The 19,569-nt window shown below is 51.2% G+C and overlaps 1 protein-coding gene across 5 annotated transcripts in view; it reads left to right on the forward strand.

The window, feature by feature from the left end:
* LOC149365246 (leukocyte elastase inhibitor-like) overlaps positions 1 to 19,569 on the forward strand; it is a 72,612-nt gene that overhangs the window by 33,078 nt on the left and 19,965 nt on the right. Inside the window, exon 1 of one of the 5 annotated variants that reach the window (XM_089541244.1) lies at positions 1 to 42. This exon is cut by the window's left edge and continues 248 nt beyond it. The exons of 1 other annotated variant lie outside the window; for it this stretch is intronic. The gene's annotated coding sequence lies outside the window, so the exon portion shown is untranslated. Of the gene's footprint in view, positions 43 to 5,165; positions 5,269 to 16,702; positions 17,129 to 19,569 lie in introns of those variants that run through there. 3 more of the 5 variants (XM_089541240.1, XM_089541259.1, XM_089541255.1) reach the window with 3 other exon arrangements.

Here is a 19,569-nt window from a genome sequence, read left to right on the forward strand (position 1 = left end):
GCGGGAAGGAGCAGCTAGTCTCAGCGCGACAAGTCACTCAAGGTGAGCGTTTCTCTGCACAACCGAAAGCCAGAGTGCGTATGCACACGAGTATGCGCCATGCGCGCCCATAAAGCGAGCTTATGTCAGTGTGAAAAAGAACAGTTGGTTTGCATTCAAGGCCCAATTCATTTGTGCCTCTGCACTGAACATGGGACGGCAGCAAAGGCGTTGACTGGTGGCGTGCTCCCTTTCGTGATGCATATCCCCGTGCGGCTCTGTGCGTCTGCAGCAATTCAAACCAGAGGGAAAAGGGGATTATCGACATTCTCTCAGCGCCGCGACTCGCTATGGGCCAGGAAAGACTGTGATTCGGCGTCAATCTGGGAATCCGAAATCACGACATGACTTGCGGACAAAAGAAAAAGAAGTTATTAAACTTAAGCAAGACGAATTTACGCCTACGTTGCATTCAAGCAAGAAAAGGAGCGTCCTGTATATGTGGTCAGCAGCTTTTGCGCCGGAGTAGTCGAACACAACACATCTGTGGTACATGACTCTTGTGGCCGACCTTGGCCCCCACATTTTTGCACTTTTATGCGTATATGTGTATGGTGTAAACCTTCGTATTTAAGCTCTTGCATCGCTGTCCATCCAAAACAGCAGATATGCTGTTTCGGCTCGCTATTTAACCATACATGTTATGCGCATTTTTTAAACGCTAATATCATTATGAACGCAATTTTTTCCCCTCATCGTAACACTGCGCCATAAAGATCAATGTATCCGCAGATTCCCTCTCGGGACGCTTGTAGTTTTCTACTATATGTATTGTCGCACCCCATTAGATAGGCCCACTCGATGCGAGCGCAGGACAAGCTTTAAAGGCAAGCTGCGCCTCGGAAGGTTGCCCCATCCATACGTCCATGCTAGCTCACACTTTAAAGTCATGCCCCAGGAAGCTGGACTTGCCACCAAGCCTGTTCCAGCCTTCGAGCCATGCATCTCAACGTTGGTCGCCTCTCGTGCTCTGATGCTCGGGGCGTTCGCAGTGGTTGCTGCTCGTGCACGGTGGACACTTTAGAACTCAGCGCTGCAAGATGTCTTTTTTTTTCATGAAAGAAAAGCAAAATATTCCAAAAAGAAGCCGGGCGGAAATCGGGAAAGGGGACAGTCTCTGGCCGATAACTGTTGGCGCGTGTTACGATGCCAGAGGAAAAAGTGTCGGCAAAACCCTGCAAACTGCGACGAGTACTAGGAAGGACGCGAGATACACTGTACGATTTTCCTACACAGTGCGTTGATCTACACCGACCTACAACCGGCAGCCTACCGGGCAACAACACAATGCTCACGTAGGATATGAAAAGCAACACGTAATTGATCCAATTTCCATCCGGATTCTGGGTTTGGACCAAGCGTCCCTGAAACTTCCGCCCAACGCGCGTCGGAATACTCACCAAACGGCCACTGCAGCGCAGAGTACCACCTGGCACACGGTCGTTTTCACATTTAGGTGCTCTGCAACCTGCAACCAGCACAACCGCCGCGGTTCGTCGCGCCTTCGGCCCCACCCCGGTGGTGAGGCGACGGCGTTCGCGTAGCGCCGTCCGTCCAGCAGCGGAGATAGGCCCCCCTGCAGAAACTGCGTCGTTCCATATATCGCCGAGTCAGCTGCGCTTTCGAAAGGGAGACCACAAAAACGACGCCAGTGCAGGCAGCCCTTGACGAAGCGCGCTCGGAGACGCACAGAGATGCTCATCGTGACACACCTTCTTTTACCGCCCGCAACTGCGTCCACTCACTGCGCTCTCGAGTGCACGGCCTGATTGCGAACAATTTTTGAGCAGAGTAGAACTGCTGAGGAGTACCCGATGATTCTGCCAGGTAGCACGACAGAAATGAACCCCTGCCACTGAACGGCACCGTAAAGGTTCCTGCGTTCATCCGTTCAGGCACGCTCTTCGATCCCACAAATGCAGGTCCACTAGCTTGGAAGCTCCGGCCAGAGGTGAATCAGGTATTATTAGGGCTAAATGAGAAGGACGCTTCGCCTTAGGAGTAGACGCGATAACGGCTTTCGAGATCACAAGTACTAATCATAAAACGCATTTATTTACGAAGTACCAATCCCAATGATCGATCACAATTGCCGGTTACCAATCACTAATCACCGATTACCAATCACCATTATTGATTACCAATCCAAAATCACATTACCGATCACCGTCATCGATTACAATCGCAATTACCGATTACATTACCGAATACCAATCACTATCTACTGCACGACATACTACGTCACTACATACTCATACAAATACGCACCATTTGTTTCAGGTCAAAGAAGTGGCATTTTCTATCCACTCAATTTTTGACGTTAATTAGCATGTTTATAATTGTTTTTATTTTCGTTTATTACTATAACATCAGTACACATCCTAAACACGCGTTACTAATTCATACACATCACAACCGGTTCACTAGGTGCCCTAGCTCCACGGTGCCTAGCTCTAACACGCTTGAACCAACAAGCTTTCGTGACTATGCGAAACAGCAAATAAATAGAAGAGTCGTCGGTTCAAGCGTGTTAAAGGGGCACCTATAGTAAACGCGTAATAGTCTGCACAGGGACTTGGCAACGATGCTCTTTCCGCCGCCATTGCATCGTGCATCCTTGCACCGAAACGTCTTTCGATAAATCCCACAGCGAGACAACACGTGGCTCCACGGGAAGAGAATTTTCGCCCCCCCCCCCCCCCCCCCCCCAATTAACTGTCGTCTGTGGAGTGTACGCCTGAAGCCATTGAGCTGCCGACTGCAAGGATGCGACTTTGTTTCGGGATGTGTGCTGCAGAGGACGCCAGAGAAACTCCTACGGTGTCTGCTACCTTGCGGCTACTCAGCCTGATTGTACGAACCAGTGTTCTTCCTCACTGGACTCATTCACAGCCCGTGGGAAACCACGCATGCTGGACCTCTTGCTTCAGCCGGAGGCTATTGCAGTCGAATGATGCTACAACAGAGGGAGGGACATCTATGATGACAGAGACTTTCTATACCGGGCTGGTTTTCGGTGCCTATCTCTGCCGCCATTTTAGCTGCGTTGTTTTCTGTCAAGCTAGGGCAGTGCAGTCACTGGCAGCGTGCTTCGTAATTAATCTGTACATATATGCCATTTATGTGCACACATAGCCTCGAGCAGTAAATACCCCTTTGGAATGATAACAATAAGAAACCCTGCAGGTAACGGACATTTACAAAGAATTTGACTTTTTACCGGATTGGCTTCCTCTCCTGATGCGCTGTATATCCTTACCGGCCTTTTAAATTCTAATATGTTTAATATCATGTTTGTGCCACGTAGCGCCTACCTATGTTCTACGTAAATAGTTTTTCTTGTGTGTGTGTATACACACACACATATGTATATATATCCTTTCTGTACAAAACCATGTGAATAAATACCACGAAAGAAAAAAAAAACTCTTCGTGGCCTATGCATTGCGTGGCCGCCTGGTACTCAGAGGGCCTGTATTCAAACCCCAGTGCCGGTTGATTCCTTTTAATGCATCACTTTTATATTCTGAAATATCCCCATTACAGGAACCTCCTCGCCAGTTTTGGCTTTATTTGGAACCTCCCCTAATGTGTTAGCTCTATTTTATACTGCGGGTGTTTTTTTTTTTTTTCCCCGACTGACGGGCGACGCCAGGCTTTCAGCGGAAAACCCTTACGCTATCGCGTAACAGATATGCGAGGGGAATAAATCCTCTCTGTCTGCAGCGACGTTAGACGGAGGAGGGAAGAGAACCAGAAGAGGCAAGGACGGAAATTCGCTCTGACGTCCTTTCGAGCACATAATGCCGCAGTGCCTTTGTTCTTTTCTGCACACAACTTGGACGATGACGAACCCGGTAGTATTCCAGGTCACACGGCATTCATTAGCAGCCGGCAGTCTTATTTTTGTACAGCGTGGAAATACCTCGGTCCGGCAGCCTCTCTGACCGCAACATTATACTTTGTAAAGAAACACCGCCGGCCGGCACAAGGGGGGCTGCTTTCCCCGCTGTGACGACACGGCTTTCGCCAGGATGCCTATCTTGGATGAGCTCACGTGTACGGCTCGCTTCCGCTCCGTGGCAGGAAACGACAATGAGGAGGGACGCATGCGCATGCCAGTGGAGAGAGGGTCCCGCCGGTGATTCACGGGTCAGCGCCTGTCACGGACCGACTGCCGCTAGAGGGCACAGCGTGACTTTATTTCATGGGAAGCGCCTGGCTGCTCTGACGCGACGCAGATTCGAAGTGGCTTTGTGCGAGACAGGGAAAGCATGTTCATACCAGCTGCAATGCCCGTCTGCCTCCACTACACGGGGCCACCACGGAGAACCGGGCTGCTTTTAAAATTCAAATAAACGCCCAAGGAGTGGTAAAAGTTTAGCGGAACTCGGAATCCAGCCCCTGCATGCCCTATGACCACCTTCTGCTGGCTTAAAGCGCTGCCGACGGGTTGTGCATCGAAGCTACTGTCGGCATATGCTGCAGTTTTGCAGTGCCAATCAGCCTTTTGAGGCGACAGCGTTGAGGAGCTTGTGTCGCAGAAAATCCGGCGTCGTTGGCTGTGAGCGAAAAATCCACGAAAAATCCCCCGAGAATCAACCCAGGAGGTCAAATAGGCCACGTGACCTTGCGTCACAGCATGCCCACCGGATAAACTGCCCACCGTGGCAGTTAAATGAATGAATGGACACTCGGGAAGATCAGCCTGGGTCGCACAAGGTCCACCGGGGGCAGCACCTGCCATCGCAGGGCAGTGGCGCGTAACCGCTGCGCCAGAAATGGTGTATGAGTCATCCAAGGAATCTATGAATATAAAGTAGGGAATGACCAATCTGCATATATGGAAATCAACCCATTTCACGTACCTGTAAAGCGGCAGAGACACCAAATTGTGAGGCTATAAAAAGCCTGTTATGGGATTGCTCTGTACGCAAGGGCACTCACAGCCAGGCGATGGACACAACAAACGTTTAAAACATATTTTAATTCGGCTCCAAAGATTCCCTAAATGCTCCCTCTCACGATCTAGACCCATCGCTAGCGCGATCAACGCTGGCGTCACTACGCTGGTAGAGTAACCAACGTTTTAGTGACGTCATGCCAAAATACAGTCGTACGATGAACGGGGCACAGCCACAGCCGCAGCCATGAGGCACGAGTGACGAGCCACGTGAGCGCAGTTGACGCACCAGCGAGCCGCATTTGCTGTGAACCGCCACTCGCGCGGTTAGTTTTTGTGAACGTATTGCCGAACTAGCCATGTTTACTGGCATTTTGCAAAGTGCTTCGCATCCCCACGCGAACCCGCGAAGGCGATATTAGCCTGCGATCAAAAAAAAAAGTCGATGTCCTCATTGGAATCAGATTCTTCCAAATCCGAGCTGCTGAGATTAGCCATGCCGTTGTTTGTTTTCATGCGCTGGTCAGCACGTGTGTGAGGAAGCAGACGTGCAGCAGTAAGTGCGTCACAACTTTGTGGGCCCACGTGACCAGGCAAAGTAATTGAACATCCTAGACAGTGACGTCATTGTCCAACTCGGCGTTCATAAACCGAAACCGAAAATCGTTCACCTAAATATGCGTCATTAAATTATTCACTGCGAATATATGTCTTCGAGTGTGTATCATGCTTCCTGGAGCAGTAAGAAACGTTTGAGCGGAAATTCGTCTGCTGCACAGAAAACTGGCTGGGAAAAAACGCACGTGGGCGACGCATGCATGATCCGGTTCACGAGGACCGCACTATGCCTGCGAAGTGGGAAGTACTTGATTGACGGCTGCCGCCATCTGTCGCTTGCGCCTGTCTCTAACATGAATTGCGCATGTGCGGCAAAAGCCGGTGGCTTGTTTCAAGCAGCGTAGAGGTGCGTAGGCCGACCGTGTGAGAAAGGCGGATTGCATTAGCCGCTGTTTCGCGTTGTCTTCCTGCACGCATGGCCCCAGCGCAGGAATGCATTAGAGTAGGAAAACGCAGAACAAGAACCCGGTCTCCGGAAAAGGCTTACTTGGACAACCAAATTCAAACCGGAGGCGCCTACCCGGACCGTGACTTTTATTTATTAATGCGAAAGCATTACTAGGCTATGTCGGCGGCTTTCTGTCATCAAAACCATGTCCGCAGCGAATGTGGGAAACTATCAAGAGATATCGTCTCAAAAGTGGTTATAATCGAAGGAGGATGATGTGAGGATGCGGCGCAAAAGTTTTGGTGCCGATCGGATCATTAGTTAATCAGTGCCAAAAAAGTGACCGAAATTGGGCGTGGACGGGCCAGCAGTGACGCGAAATTTGAATCGCCGGAAGTGCGGTACCAACGGACGTACCACGTGATTGGCCCACGTGACCAGAAAGGTGGGCGGAGCCAATACACGGCGCGTAATTTGAATGAAGCGCGATGGAATTGAACGAATTGCAGATTCTCTCAGCCATATGAATACGCAATCGATGAGAGATCGATACGTGATCGAATGTGATCTATAAGAGATCGATGAGTCACCGATAAGTGATAATAAGTAATTGATAAGTGATCGATGAGTAACTGATAAGTGATTGATAGGTAACTATTAAGTGGCCGATGAGTGCTGATAAGTGATCGATAATCAACTGATACGTGATCGACAGGCCAATTAAATGAACAATTGTGTGTGCGATATAAAAAGTGGCATTTATTAGCAAGGAGAGGCAATTAGGGGCAAAGAGAGGCATTGAGGAGCAAAGAGAGGCGTCAACGCTTTCGCATTACTCCAATGCAGTTCCGCAGTGCCCTCTGGCGTTTTCGTTTTAGAGCGAAGAGCGAATTCCCTAGGCTCTAAAACCCGCTTTCATGCCGTGCGCATGCGATGCCCGCTTTACTTGAGCTCACCCGAGAGGCAACTGAACAAAAATGCGAGCCATGAGGCTACCGCAGCTGCCAGCTGTGCCAGATGTTGCGCGATAGCGATGCCTCGGAGGACGCCTCGGCCAAGAACAGCTGGGAAGCGCCCTCTCAGGGAAAGCGGACGGGTCGGCGAATATCCCGGAGAAGCGTCGTTTGCCCCGGCCAGTCTTTCTTTCATTTGGTAAAAATCCGTTGTCTTCAATGTATCTGTGTGTTATTGAAAACGAACGCAGTGCATCGAAGGAGTTTAGCGGCAGTGTCACGCCTGGCAACGTCGTACGGGGAAACAACTAACACTCGTCGTACCCCGAGGACAGGCGGCCGTATTTTCAGGAATCTCGAGCAGTTGATACGCAAGTCACGTGACGACAGTTCAGTGGACCCCCGTGTTTTGGAGCAATGCATCGGATTTCGATGCATGCGGAGCTTGGATCAAAGAGTTGCGTGCCCAGTCATCAAGGGGCGTCACGAATGAAACAGCTCTGGCGTGAACTGCTAGAACGACACGGGACGGCCTTCACCCCTTGGACACGAGGGCGTATACCTTCCGCAAAATACCGGTTCAACTGACCCTCCTTCCCGCGGGGCGAGAGTGCTACGGAAATGAGAAGCGCTCAGCAGGACGCTGAGTTACATGCAACGCTGAAGGAAGTCACGTGACAAGTGGCGCGTACTGCTGTCGGACTGACCGGCTGATTCCTACCTGCTCCTGAATACGAGGCTGACGATTGAACCAACACGCAACGCCAGAGAACGCTGAGGCGTTAGAATGAATGAAAGAATGAAAAACTTTATTGTACTACAAGGGTTCTTTCTCGCAGCGTAGGTGGAGCCCTCAGTCCAGGGCCCCAGCGGCCTTTGCAGTCTTGCGAGCCCTGTCGATCAGCTTGAGCTGCTCTTCAGGCTTCGAGCTGAACAGCGCAGACTCCCACTGCTCCGGTGTTGGTGTGTTGCTTATCGGCGCTGCCTGCATTTTCTGACACGCCCATGTAACGTGGTAAAGAAATATCGGGCACTTAAGCATGTTTCAATATCGAATCGAAGCAAGTCCGGCTGGGGACGAACGCTCGGCTGTTTGTTGACTGCATATATTGTTTGGTATTTTCGAATGTACGGGTACTTATTGGCATCACTGGGACTCCTTGGAAGCGTCTTGAACCCAATTCATGGGTACAAGTCAGTGCGAATCGCTCACGAAAGAAAAGTAAAAGTACATTGCGTCAGGATTACTACACGACCGACAGCCCGCGTGCAAGCACAGGCCGATAACACGATTCCTCATCATATTCGGAAGCACTTAAAACCAGGGTGTCGAACCGGAACTGAACCCGAACCCGAAACCGGAACCGAACCAGAATTTTTGCCCGGAACCGGAACCGAACCGAACCCATATTTTTTTCGCCATCTTGGAACTGAACCCGAACCGGAACGATTCAAAGGAACCGTTCCGAACCGGTTCGGGACCGGTTCAGCCCCACTTTTTTTGCATCTAGGCATACGTCTTGTTTTCCGACAAAATGAGATGATCTATCGCATAGATTTACCCACCTGTAGCTGTGTGCGCTAGGAAGTGAGAAAATGATACCCAGTATATGCGACAGCAAACTTACAGGAGGTCTGCTGCCTGGGAAGAAGCCTAATAGACGCTTCTGTAATGTACTACCGCCAATTCTAAACATTTGTACATCAGGTTTATGCGAAATCTTGAGTAATTACTCCCCCCTTTTACATATTTGCGGAAATCTTTAATCAAAATGTTAGGACTGCTCTAACTCAATGAAGTACTAAAGGCACCAAACTTTTGCTTGCGTGCTTTCTTCTTTCAAACGATGCGTTAGACGTTGGTGTACATGGAACACCGCGTGGTATTCACCAACACGCAATAAATAATTTATATTTCAATTTCTTCTTGACCCTGTTTCGGTTTCTCCAACATAACGATGGCTGTGACGTGTAGTGGAAGTTAGGTCACGTGAGGCGCTATAAAACGGCACTATAACTGCTGATATGTCGTTCGTTGTAATTATAATATAGGTCTTGAAGTCGGCTGATTTGAGTGCTACAGTAAGTCAAAACAACGTATCAACGTTTGTATTAGTTTTCCCGTGCCTCACGTGACCTAGTGTTGAACTCACGTCAAAGCGATCATTCGGTTGATGAAACCGAAACAGCATGGGAGAAAAAATTATTTTCTAAATTATTTAGTGGCAGTAGACGAATACCACACGGTGATCCATGTATTCTAATATCTATGGCCTCATTTGAAAGGGGAAAACACGCAATAAAACTGCGCGTTTATAGTCAATTTAGTACCGATTGAGAACGCCTTCCTTTTCTTTGCGTCATTTCCCACAAATAGACGAAATACTAGCACGAGGACCCAGCAATGTTTTGATGGTGGTTTTTGAGGAAAGGAAATGGCGCAGTCTGTCTCACTTCTTGATGGACACCTGAACCGCACCGTAAAAGGGGGAGGAAGATGGGAGTGAAAGAAAAAAGAGAAACAGGCGCAGTAGGGGTGGGCTCCGGAATAATTTCTACCAGCTGGGGATCCTTAAAGGGCAACTGCATAGGTTATAGAAATCGACAAGCTTAAAAGGGTCGAATGTGTGAAAATTCCAGGTAAAGTATGCGAAGTCCTTTTGGCCCAGAATTTGAAACGGTGATGTAATCACCAATTAAAATTTCGACGGCCTTCAAGCTTCTCCGCAGCGCACAACGCTAAGTGGTGGACGCATAATGACGTCATCGAAATTATCCGTACATTTCTAACGCATAAACGCCTGCTTTGAAGGAAAAAAAAAACCAACGCCACCGAAGTCAAAGCCCGCCGAACGTTGTTTGAAGCGGGCAACGAGGAACGGCAGGGCGTTTCTGACGTTAGCAGTAATTTGAAATCATACCTTCCGTGACATCACACTGAACTTCCCCGCACTCCTCTGTTGCTTTGAGGAGAAGTGCAAAATTTAATCGTCGATTACGTCACTATTTTAAATGGCAGTGCAAAAAACTTAGCACGCTTTACCTTCAGCTATATAGATTTGAATCCTGGAGTATCGCGAAATTCTCAAAAAGTGGCGCAGTTGCCCTTTAACATGCACTGGCATCGTGCAGCAGACGGTGCCTTTTGCGTTTCGCCTCCATCGAAACGTGGCTGCCGGGGCCGAGTTCGAACCCGGGTACACCGAATAAGTAACCGAGCGCCCTAACCACTGAGCAACCGCAGTGGGTAGTTCAACGTTTACTTTTGTAGGCGCTCATTGTCTTAGACAGCAAATTCTAAACAAAACCCCTCACGACGGGCCTGTAGGGCAATAAAGAAAAAAAATGGCTCAATGGCTGTGGAGCTCGGCTGCTGATTCCGAAAATACAAAAACCAGCGTGACGTCGAAAATCGCCAGCTGGTCTCCGTTAATCTGGAGCCTTCCACTACACCGTCTGTCATATAGCCCCAATGTCTACTCGACACGTTAAACCCGAGATATTACTAGTAGTATTACCAAAAGAAGGATGTATAAATTGGTGCAGCTTCTTTTTTTTTTTTTAGAATCCGCATATTCTTGTTTGCGCGCGACGGAAATAAGCAACGAAAGGCGGGTTCTTGGCAACGGTGGAGATGTACTAATAAGAAAAAAATTAAATACCGATTACACAAAAGGGCAATACGGATATACATGCGCTCGCTGGCATGCGATAGAAAGGTGCTACGTCCAAAAAGATGCTACTGCGATGAAATGTAACTGCGATGAAGTGATTTCGTTATGCCGATTTGCTGAAATCGTTCTGCTTCTAAGAAAAAATTGCTGCCAGTCGCCAGAGCGCGGCTCGATCTTCTCTGTCTGGCGACTTATATCTACTTCTCGCAGTCATACTTCCCGTTCTTAGTGTCTGACACGACAGGCTTATGATTGTTAGCGTTTTTTTTCGTAAAACGCTTGGGCGACTGACTATACGTTGAGCCTTCACAACAATCTTCCTCGGCTATATCGGGTACAGGAGGGTGATGGGGGGTGGGGAGATGGGTGAAAGTTTTGAAGGTGCATTTTTACCAGTGAAGGCCCTGATGTGCGCCCACCAGAGTGTACATCAAGGATGGAGGCTGCACGCACGCAGCGCGGTTATTTTTGGGAAAGCAGGCTATGCTGCTAACGCAATAAAAAGAACAACTAAAAGAGTACGCATCGTCTAACTTCTGACACCGAGCGGGATTCTTACTAATGGCGGCGCAACAGAAAACTCTGTTTACAGATGCTTTAGGCTATTTGGCTATCTTGTAGGCTTCTTTTTACGGTTAATGCATAGAATATTTGGAATCTCTCTGACCCTCCTCATGCCTTACTTGACCGCTTCGAATTCAGCGATCTCGGCATCAGGCCTCATGCCACCATAACTCCCTGCCTCCGCCCGCACATGAAAATTTCAGACGGTGCACACGTCATGAAAGGGGAACCAGTCAGGAGGTTGAACTTGCGCAGCATATTCCTCCTGCGTTAAAGTGCACTGTGTTCTGAACAGTGACCTCGTGGAACACGGTGGTTCTGCGTCCTATGAACACGAAGTGTTCGCACAGAATTCCGGAGCTTTTCATCGCAGACATAAATGTTATAGTGAAATGTATGATGTCAATGGGTTTTTTAAGAGACTGCTTAAGTATGTCCCAAAAGAATACAGCATCATGACAAAAATATCATTTTATTGCTGAAATTGTTTCTCGTTGCTCGCACAGGTAGAAATGCACTGACCACAGCACAAACGCCCCTTTGGCGCGAAGGTGCGTCCTAACATGTAAGGTCCATGTCTGAAGGGTGAAAGAGGTTTTTGTGGCCGATTGAAACTATAGTCGAGTCCACTTATAACAAACCTAACGGTCACCCGGGTTCCATTCGTTATATCTGATGTTCGTAGCAAGTGCATTCTTCGTACAACAGCCAAATATAGTAAGGCCGCTAAAAGTGGCAATTATTTCTTATAAAGCTGCGTTATGCGTGTTTACTTGTGCAAAGCAGAGCCTGTCGCGGCTCTTTCCAGGCTATCTAGGGCGGTCATTTAATCCGCGTCGAGACCTTGCTGCCAACTATCAAATATAGGGACGGGTATAACTAATTATGGATGAAGTGTGCATGGCAACTGGTGGCAGGTCGGCCACATAAATGAGATTCCTGACAGTAGGGAGAGCTCGCACTTGGTATTCAACGTCTTCGTCTCAGCAGGCGCTTGTGCGATTTTGTGGTCCGCAGGAACGTAGTTATCCGAGGAAACATCCGGTCGGCTACGGATCAACGAAGCTTTGCCAGAAATCTGCAAGCATATGGCCACGTGTGTTTTCGAGCTGCTTGTGTCGTTCCTGGGCCGATGCAGCGACGAAGTAGCGCGGCGCTTGTGGCGCAGAATGCATCCGTTGAACTGTCCGCTATATGACAATGCCTGCACATGGTAGCAGCGCAAACGATGCAGACGACTGGGCAGGCTATGCATACCATGTAACTGGCATGGCCAGCAAGGATTTCAGAATTATCTAATCGCTACTGTTAGTTGATCCGCGACCATGGCCAGTAGCTTCGCTTTTGACGATGCCCCTTTCTCACGCGCACCGCGCTTCTTCTACTCGAGATGCTTTGCCGAGCCGGCGAACGCGTAGGCAATGATTGCAATCGTTGGCCATCGACGCGGGTTTGGCCGGCGGTTACTTACTATTTCAATAGAGAATTATAGCATATTATTACCGTGTTTACTTTAGCGTTTACAGTGTTACCGGGCGCCGGACTTTCCGGTTAGCGTTGCGCACAGCAGTGCCGCCTTTTAATTGTTGTCATATTCGTTCCGGGGTGGTGTCGTGAAGGTTCAGAGGCTTGGTTTGGTTTATGGGGTTTAACGTCCCAAAGCGACTGAGGCTATGAGAGACGCCGAAGTTCAGGGCTCCGGAAATTTCGACCACCTGGGGTTCTTTAACGTGCACTCACATCGCACAGTACAGGGGTTTCTAGAATTTCGCCCCCATAGAAATTCAGCCGCCGCGGCCGGGATCGCGCCCGCGTGTTTTGGGTCAGCAGTCGAGCACCATAACCACAGAGCCACCTCGGAGGCTAAGGTTGAGAGGAGCTATTTCATCTGCGTGCTTAGCGGAAGAACAACCTCTACAATCTCGCGGTACTTCACCACGCCACCTCGTTCGCTATAACCGAGTGGTGTGGCCTGAGTTGTTCGCTGTTACTGCGATGAATTTCCGTTGCCCTTATGCATATTTTCACGGTAGCACCACACCCGCTTATAATAAGCGAGCGTTCGCTATATCTGCGGCCATTAAAGTGGGCTCCACTGTACATCCGCTGACTTCGCTTTCATACACTAGTATCAAGAAAGTCTAGTTAAGGCTGTAGATTAATGACTAGAGGAAGTAATGACCGATCACAACATTTGTCATCTGCCTTGTGGAGAGGCCATACAGATAAGTAAAAGCGAAGAGTGAGAAAACCCAACGAATCAGCACTTGTGAGCATGTCCAGAAAAGACAGGCGAGCACTTAGCACTATTAAGCACAGCTGCCAGAAAGGGGTTGTTTTTAGTTTTGAAAATAAATGCTCGAAACAAGTTGGTGGACAAATGATGCACGCTAGATTACCCACTCTACCACTTTATCAAGGGTGCAAAAAATTCTGCTGACGCAAATGTTGCCTTTGATAGCACCCCAGGAAAAAAACAAACATTCTATCACAAACAAATTTCTTACTTTACTATAGTGAGCAGCCACGATAAGCTAAGATTTCGAAGATACTGAGCTATAGGGGCTTGGGATATATAACATGAGTCACAAAGGCGATGTCGAATAGGTGATTTAAATAAAATATGGTTGGTAAGTTGTGGGAATCTGGCTTTCCGCCGTCGCCTTTGCGCGGCTGCCGGCCTCCCGCGTTGTTTCTCCTCTTTCCCTTGCTCCCGCCTCAGGGGGTGGAGAGGCGGCTGGGTGACTAATCACTGTCATTTAGCCACAGCTCCGCCCCGGCTCCCCAAGGGCCTTCGCCATTGGCGCCTTTTGGCGGGAATTCGGGACCCGTTTTGGGCGGCCGCGCGACCGTCCGAGCGGGGCCCAGAGAGAGAGAGATCGCTCCGAGACAGCGTAAGGTGCGTACGTTACTGTTTGTCCGTGCCGGCCTTTGCCGTTCGGACCAGTGCTTACTCGAGCTCGCCCGCACGTGTCCTCTGACCTGCAGCGGCTCGAGCCTGTCCAGCGGGGTCCAGCGACCTCTGACAGGCGTACCTTGCGTTGAATGCCCACTCTCTCTCGCAACCGGCCCAACGGTCGACACGAGAGAGAGATCACAGCACTGCCGCGGGGACATTCTCCTGCAGCGGCGTGCTAGCGGTGCGCATTACTCGAGTCGCTTCGTGCGCGCAGCGGAGCCTTGCTCCTCGCGCGCCCCGGGACGGGGTGACTATTGAGTGTGTGTGTATCAGCTGGAGGACGACGTGAATAAACGTCTCCTTCGTGAACTTGGAGGCCTATTTCTTTGCGGCGAATCGCTCTCCTCCCAGCGGAGGTTGAGTGCGCTGCAACGGTGTCCCAGTGTGTGTGTGGTGACGGCTGATCGGGGCCCTTGGCTCGCGCGAAGCTCGAACCCGCGGTGGGTGGTGGCCTGTGTCCACTTAGAAACCCACAACTGGCGCCCAACGTGCTAAGTCACTGGCGCTTACGCCTTTGACGGCACATTAGCCGAGCAGGTCGCCTTGACGATCACGCTTGCGCACCGTGTCTAACACCCCCAGCGGGGCACTCGGCAGCTACATGTCGGCTCCCTACGGAGTTGTAGCGTCGTTTGATCCGCTGGCTGCTGTTCCTTCGAATAGCTAGACACCGTGGTTGGCCGCGGCCCCCAGCGGGGTTCACGGCGAGACAACCCAAAATGTCGACCACGCGGCTCCCATTGGAGCTGTATCGGAAGCACCCTGCGGTGCATCCGCTGGTCGCATGCCTCAGCTGTGCAAGCTTTCCGCCCAGTGCGAAAGCAGTTCGTGTCACGCTGCCGCAACCAGCAGTTTCGAACAGCAGCAGCCGTGCCCCGCGAGCAGTCAATTCTGCTCTGGGAACGGCGAGGCGCTGGCCCGGTTCCCTGTGGAAACCACGCCGCTCATCGAACTAGGAGCCTTGCCTCCCTCGTTCGTGTAGCCCGCCCAAGCCTCCACTGAGGCAGGGGTGCAGTGCGCTCAGTTGGCTGATGCGGCTCCGCGAGCCTGCGGGTCGGCTGGCGCGCTGGGCTCTCCTGATACAGCATTACGACTTTTCCGTGCAGTGTCGAAAGGGGAGCACAAACGTGGTAGCTGACGCGCTATCCCGTGCCCCACTCGCCAGCGGCGCCTTGACGCCTGTAGGCGGAGGGGGCGAAACAGCGGACGAGCCGCCGGGCGGCAAGGAGGGAGAGCCCGCGAACGGGTTAACCCATTCCGCTAACCAGGCAAGCAGCGCTTCGCAAAGAGGACGAGAGGCGAAGCTCTTCGTGAGCGCCTCGGAGTTGCCGACGCGAACGGAAATTTTGGCTGCAAACCTGAGTGGGGACGAGACCACGCTCCCCTCTGGGATGACTGGAATCGTTTTCAGCCGTAAGAGCTACTGAAAGCCCAGCAAAAGGACCCCTTTTGTCGCGAGGTGAGCGACGGTCTCAGGGAGACGGAGCGCCGTGACGCTACTTGTATTGTAGCGGGCGCAGGGGGGCAGAAGCCAGCGTGTGTCGCGGCGAACCCCGGGGAGTCATATTTGCTGGACCATGACGGGCTCGTGCTGAAGTACATAGCCACCGATGACGAGTCCATCGACCCGTTCTAGGTGGTTATCCCCAAAAGTCTAAGAGGCGCACTTTTGCGATTCTCTCATGACGAACCACTGGCCGGTCATCTGAGTGACTCCAAAGTTTTTGCAAAACTGAGTCAATCGGTGACGTGGCCCGGCATGAAGCGTGACATTTTCCGCTATTGCCGTTCCTGCCATGTCTGTCAAGCGGTGAAGTCACGGGGTGGCAAGCCGCCTGGAATGATGAAACCGATTGACAGTGTGCGTCCGTGGCAGATGGCCACCTGCGATTTGATGGGGCCTTTCCCCAGGAGCAAGCAGGGGTTCATTGACCTGAAGGCCTACGCGTCACGGTCTGATGAGCTTGCGCCGGTACCCATTGGTATCAAAGGCAAGTGTAAAGGCACAACTGGTGCTGCGGAACGCAAGCGTACGGAGCACCGGTACAATCTGAGGCGACGGTCACCGGTGTGATTGATGCCGGACGGCGGACTTTTCCGCAACCGAAGGCACGCAGCCTCAGCTAGCTGGCGAGCTTTCTTGTCAGGCCCTACCCAGGTGAAGCACGGTGTTTTTTTTTCTGTTGTCGTTTTGGCAGCATGCTCAGTTCCAGCCTTGTGTGTTTTTCAGTTTATTTATTTGTTTGCTTGAGTCAGTTTCTAGCCACTTTCATTTCCTGCTGGTTCGTCTGTTTTCGTTCTAACGTACCGATATGTACATAGGCAACATGCGTTTGTGTTGGCGTTCAGTTTTTTTTTCCCAGACTTGTACATAGGCAAACTTCAGCCCGCTCATGCTTGCTCTTATCTTCTAGAAGGAATAGATTGGATTAGGTGTCGTTTGTACGGCGCGCCTCTTCTCATTTCCGGCCTGACTGTGGGTGGTGGGCTCGTTAAGGAGCCGTGTGTCGCGGTGCGAGTTTTGTGCGGCCCGTATGGAGGGGAAGTTGGCGGGGCGTTTGGGGCGATGGGGGGGGGGGGGGGGGGGGGGCGGAAAGTGCACCCTTTGACCCTCGCCGCGGCGCCTCTGGACGCTTCTGATGGGGGGGGGTCGTTGTCGCCGACCAGCGTCCGCGCACTTGCGGGTGTATGCGTGGTTGTGGCTGTGACTGTGTGCGCGCGTAACCATGAGCCAAGGCGACGCCTGTGAGTTGTGCCGTTGTGACCTTCTGCGTGAGCGCGAGGATGAGAAGGACCCCTCGCTGTGGACAAGGTTACACATCTGGACGCCGCCGAACGTCCTCGCCCGTTTCAGCCGGCGTGAAAGGGGTGCACTAACTTTCTTGTGCCCGAACGTGATCTCGTGTCCAAGGGCGCGAGGTCAGTGCTCTGCCGCGGCCCCGTCGTCATCAACGCACCCTACATCAACGGAAAGAAGACCGCCATCAGTCGTCGGCCCTCCCAACCTGTTCAACTTGAAGTCCGCGAGCGGTGAGTCGCCGACAGGCCCACTGGGCCGCGCCACCGAACTTTGAGGCTGGCATCCACCTGTAACATAGTTGTACAGTTGTATTCACATCTTCTTGTGTACCGTGTATATAATCTGCAAGCTGTTTTGATTTACTGAAGCGTATGCCAGTGTTTGTTTGCCTTGTTTTTCCTTTGTTTTTTTACATTGTTCTGGCTGGAACTGAAGTGTAGCTAGTTTTTTTTGTGTATTCATTTCTTTATTTTGGAACTGAGGTGTAGCTAGTTTTTTTTTTGTGTATTCATTTCTTTATTTTGGAACTGAAGTGTAGCTAGTTTTTTTTTTTGTGTATTCATTTCTTTATTTTGGAACTGAAGTGTAGCTTATTTTTTTTGTGTATTGATTTCTTTATTTTGGCCGCGTGCTTTGCCGATGGGTAGGAGGGCATTTAAGGAGAGGGGGATGTGGGAATCCAGGCTTTCCGCCGTCGCCTTTGCGCGGCTGCCGGCCTCCCGCGTTGTTTCTCCTCTTTCCCTTGCTCCCGCCTCAGGGGGTGGAGAGGCGGCTGGGTGACTAATCACTGTCATTTAGCCACAGCTCCGCCCCGGCTCCCCAAGGGCCTTCGCCATTGGCGCCTTTTGGCGGGAATTCGGGACCCGTTTTGGGCGGCCGCGCGACCGTCCGAGCGGGGCCCAGAGAGAGAGAGATCCCTCCGAGACAGCGTAAGGTGCGTACGTTACTGTTTGTCCGTGCCGGCCTTGCCGCTCGGACCAGTGCTTACTCGAGCTCGCCCGCACGTGTCCTCTGACCTGCAGCGGCTCGAGCCTGTCCAGCGGGGTCCAGCGACCTCTGACAGGCGTACCTTGCGTTGAATGCCCACTCTCTCTCGCAATCGGCCCAACGGTCGACACGAGAGAGAGATCACAGCACTGCCGCGGGGACATTCTCCTGCAGCGGCGTGCTAGCGGTGCGCATTACTCGAGTCGCTTCTTGCGCGCAGCGGAGCCTTGCTCCTCGCGCGCCCCCGGGACGGGGTGACTATTGAGTGCGTGTGTACCTGCTGAAGGACGACGTGAATAAACGTCTCCTTTGTGAACTTGGAGGCTTATTTCTTTGCGGCGAATCGCTCTCCTCCCAGCGGAGGTTGAGTGCACCGCGTCGGTGTCCCAGTGTGTGAGTGGTGACGGCTGATCGGGGCCCTTGGCTCGCGCGAAGCTCGAACCCGCGGTGGGTGGTGGCCTGTGTCCACGTAGAAACCCACAAAGTTCTGAATGTTAGGGACAGCCAGTGCTAACACTAGGCTCTCGTTGGGACGTATGTACATAGCCGATTTTAATTAATTTTGAGTTCCTTTCATTCTGCGGCTCTTCCCGTACATTCGTCTTTTTGCTGCGGGCAGTAAATAAAATGGGTAAAGTGAGAACACCACGCATTAAACAATTTTTTCGTGCTCAAGTAACGCAGTAAACACGACAAAAGGAAGAGGGGCGACGACTCGAGCGCTGACTAACAACTGGTTATTTTATTCTGGGAAAAGTATATAAAGGCGAAGGACACAGGGAACAACCCCAAAAACAGAACAAAGGTTAAAACTTAAAAACCATACTGCGCATGCACATCACAGTCGAGTCGTGACGTCTTTTTCAACGAAATTCGAATAGTATCTTCCATAGTAGACGGCACCCCCCTCTCTCCTGGACCTCGCTCAATGCCAAGAAAACCTGACTCCATATCCACCAAATCAATAGATGGTGAAGCAACACACTCATCTGCTTCCTTCCTGATCCCATTGGCCCCGACCAACTCCCTACAAATGCAAAGAGGGTTATTAAACAGGACACTTGTCTTATCTACTGGGGGAAGCAATCGTTGCACTCGCTCCAATGCAAAGCCAAGTTGTACGACACCGCTACTTTTATTGCGAAAGCAATATTACTCGCACTTTCAAGCTTTCGCGTGACCCGGCCGCAGTTACGTTTGACATTTAACGCAGTGAATAAGGGCGACCAACACGCTCCTTCAGATAGCCCGGCTGCAGGCACGGTGTGTGTTTGCCGCGCTGCGCACCTGTGGCGCTACTGCCGCTATGACGTCATACCAGCTGTAGATTACGTTTTCTTTCTCTCAGTCGCAACAACATCAAAAACAAAATATAAAAAATTGGCAGAGGCTTAGCTTGGTTAAGCCCGGTAAGTTGCGAAAGCAATAGCCCTGGCTGCGCCTGGTTTGGCTGGTCACGTAGAGCGAGCGCCTCCCCACGGCAGCGGCGCGTGGAGGATTCGCTGGGACGATCGCCACGAGCCGAGTTGGGGCCCCGCTTTTCCGCAGCTGGTATTGTGACGAAGACGAAGCTGGCAGTGGCGCGGGACGGAGCGCTCGCGCTAGGCCAGCGGCCATTAAACCACCTCATAGCCATCGTTCACCACGCCTCATTCTTCGGCTGGCCGCCGCGTAACAGTATGAC

The sequence above is a fragment of the Amblyomma mixtum genome, chromosome 1 (genome assembly GCF_055824585.1).
Source record: "Amblyomma mixtum isolate Tamu chromosome 1, ASM5582458v1, whole genome shotgun sequence".
NCBI classification, from domain to species: domain Eukaryota; kingdom Metazoa; phylum Arthropoda; class Arachnida; order Ixodida; family Ixodidae; genus Amblyomma; species Amblyomma mixtum.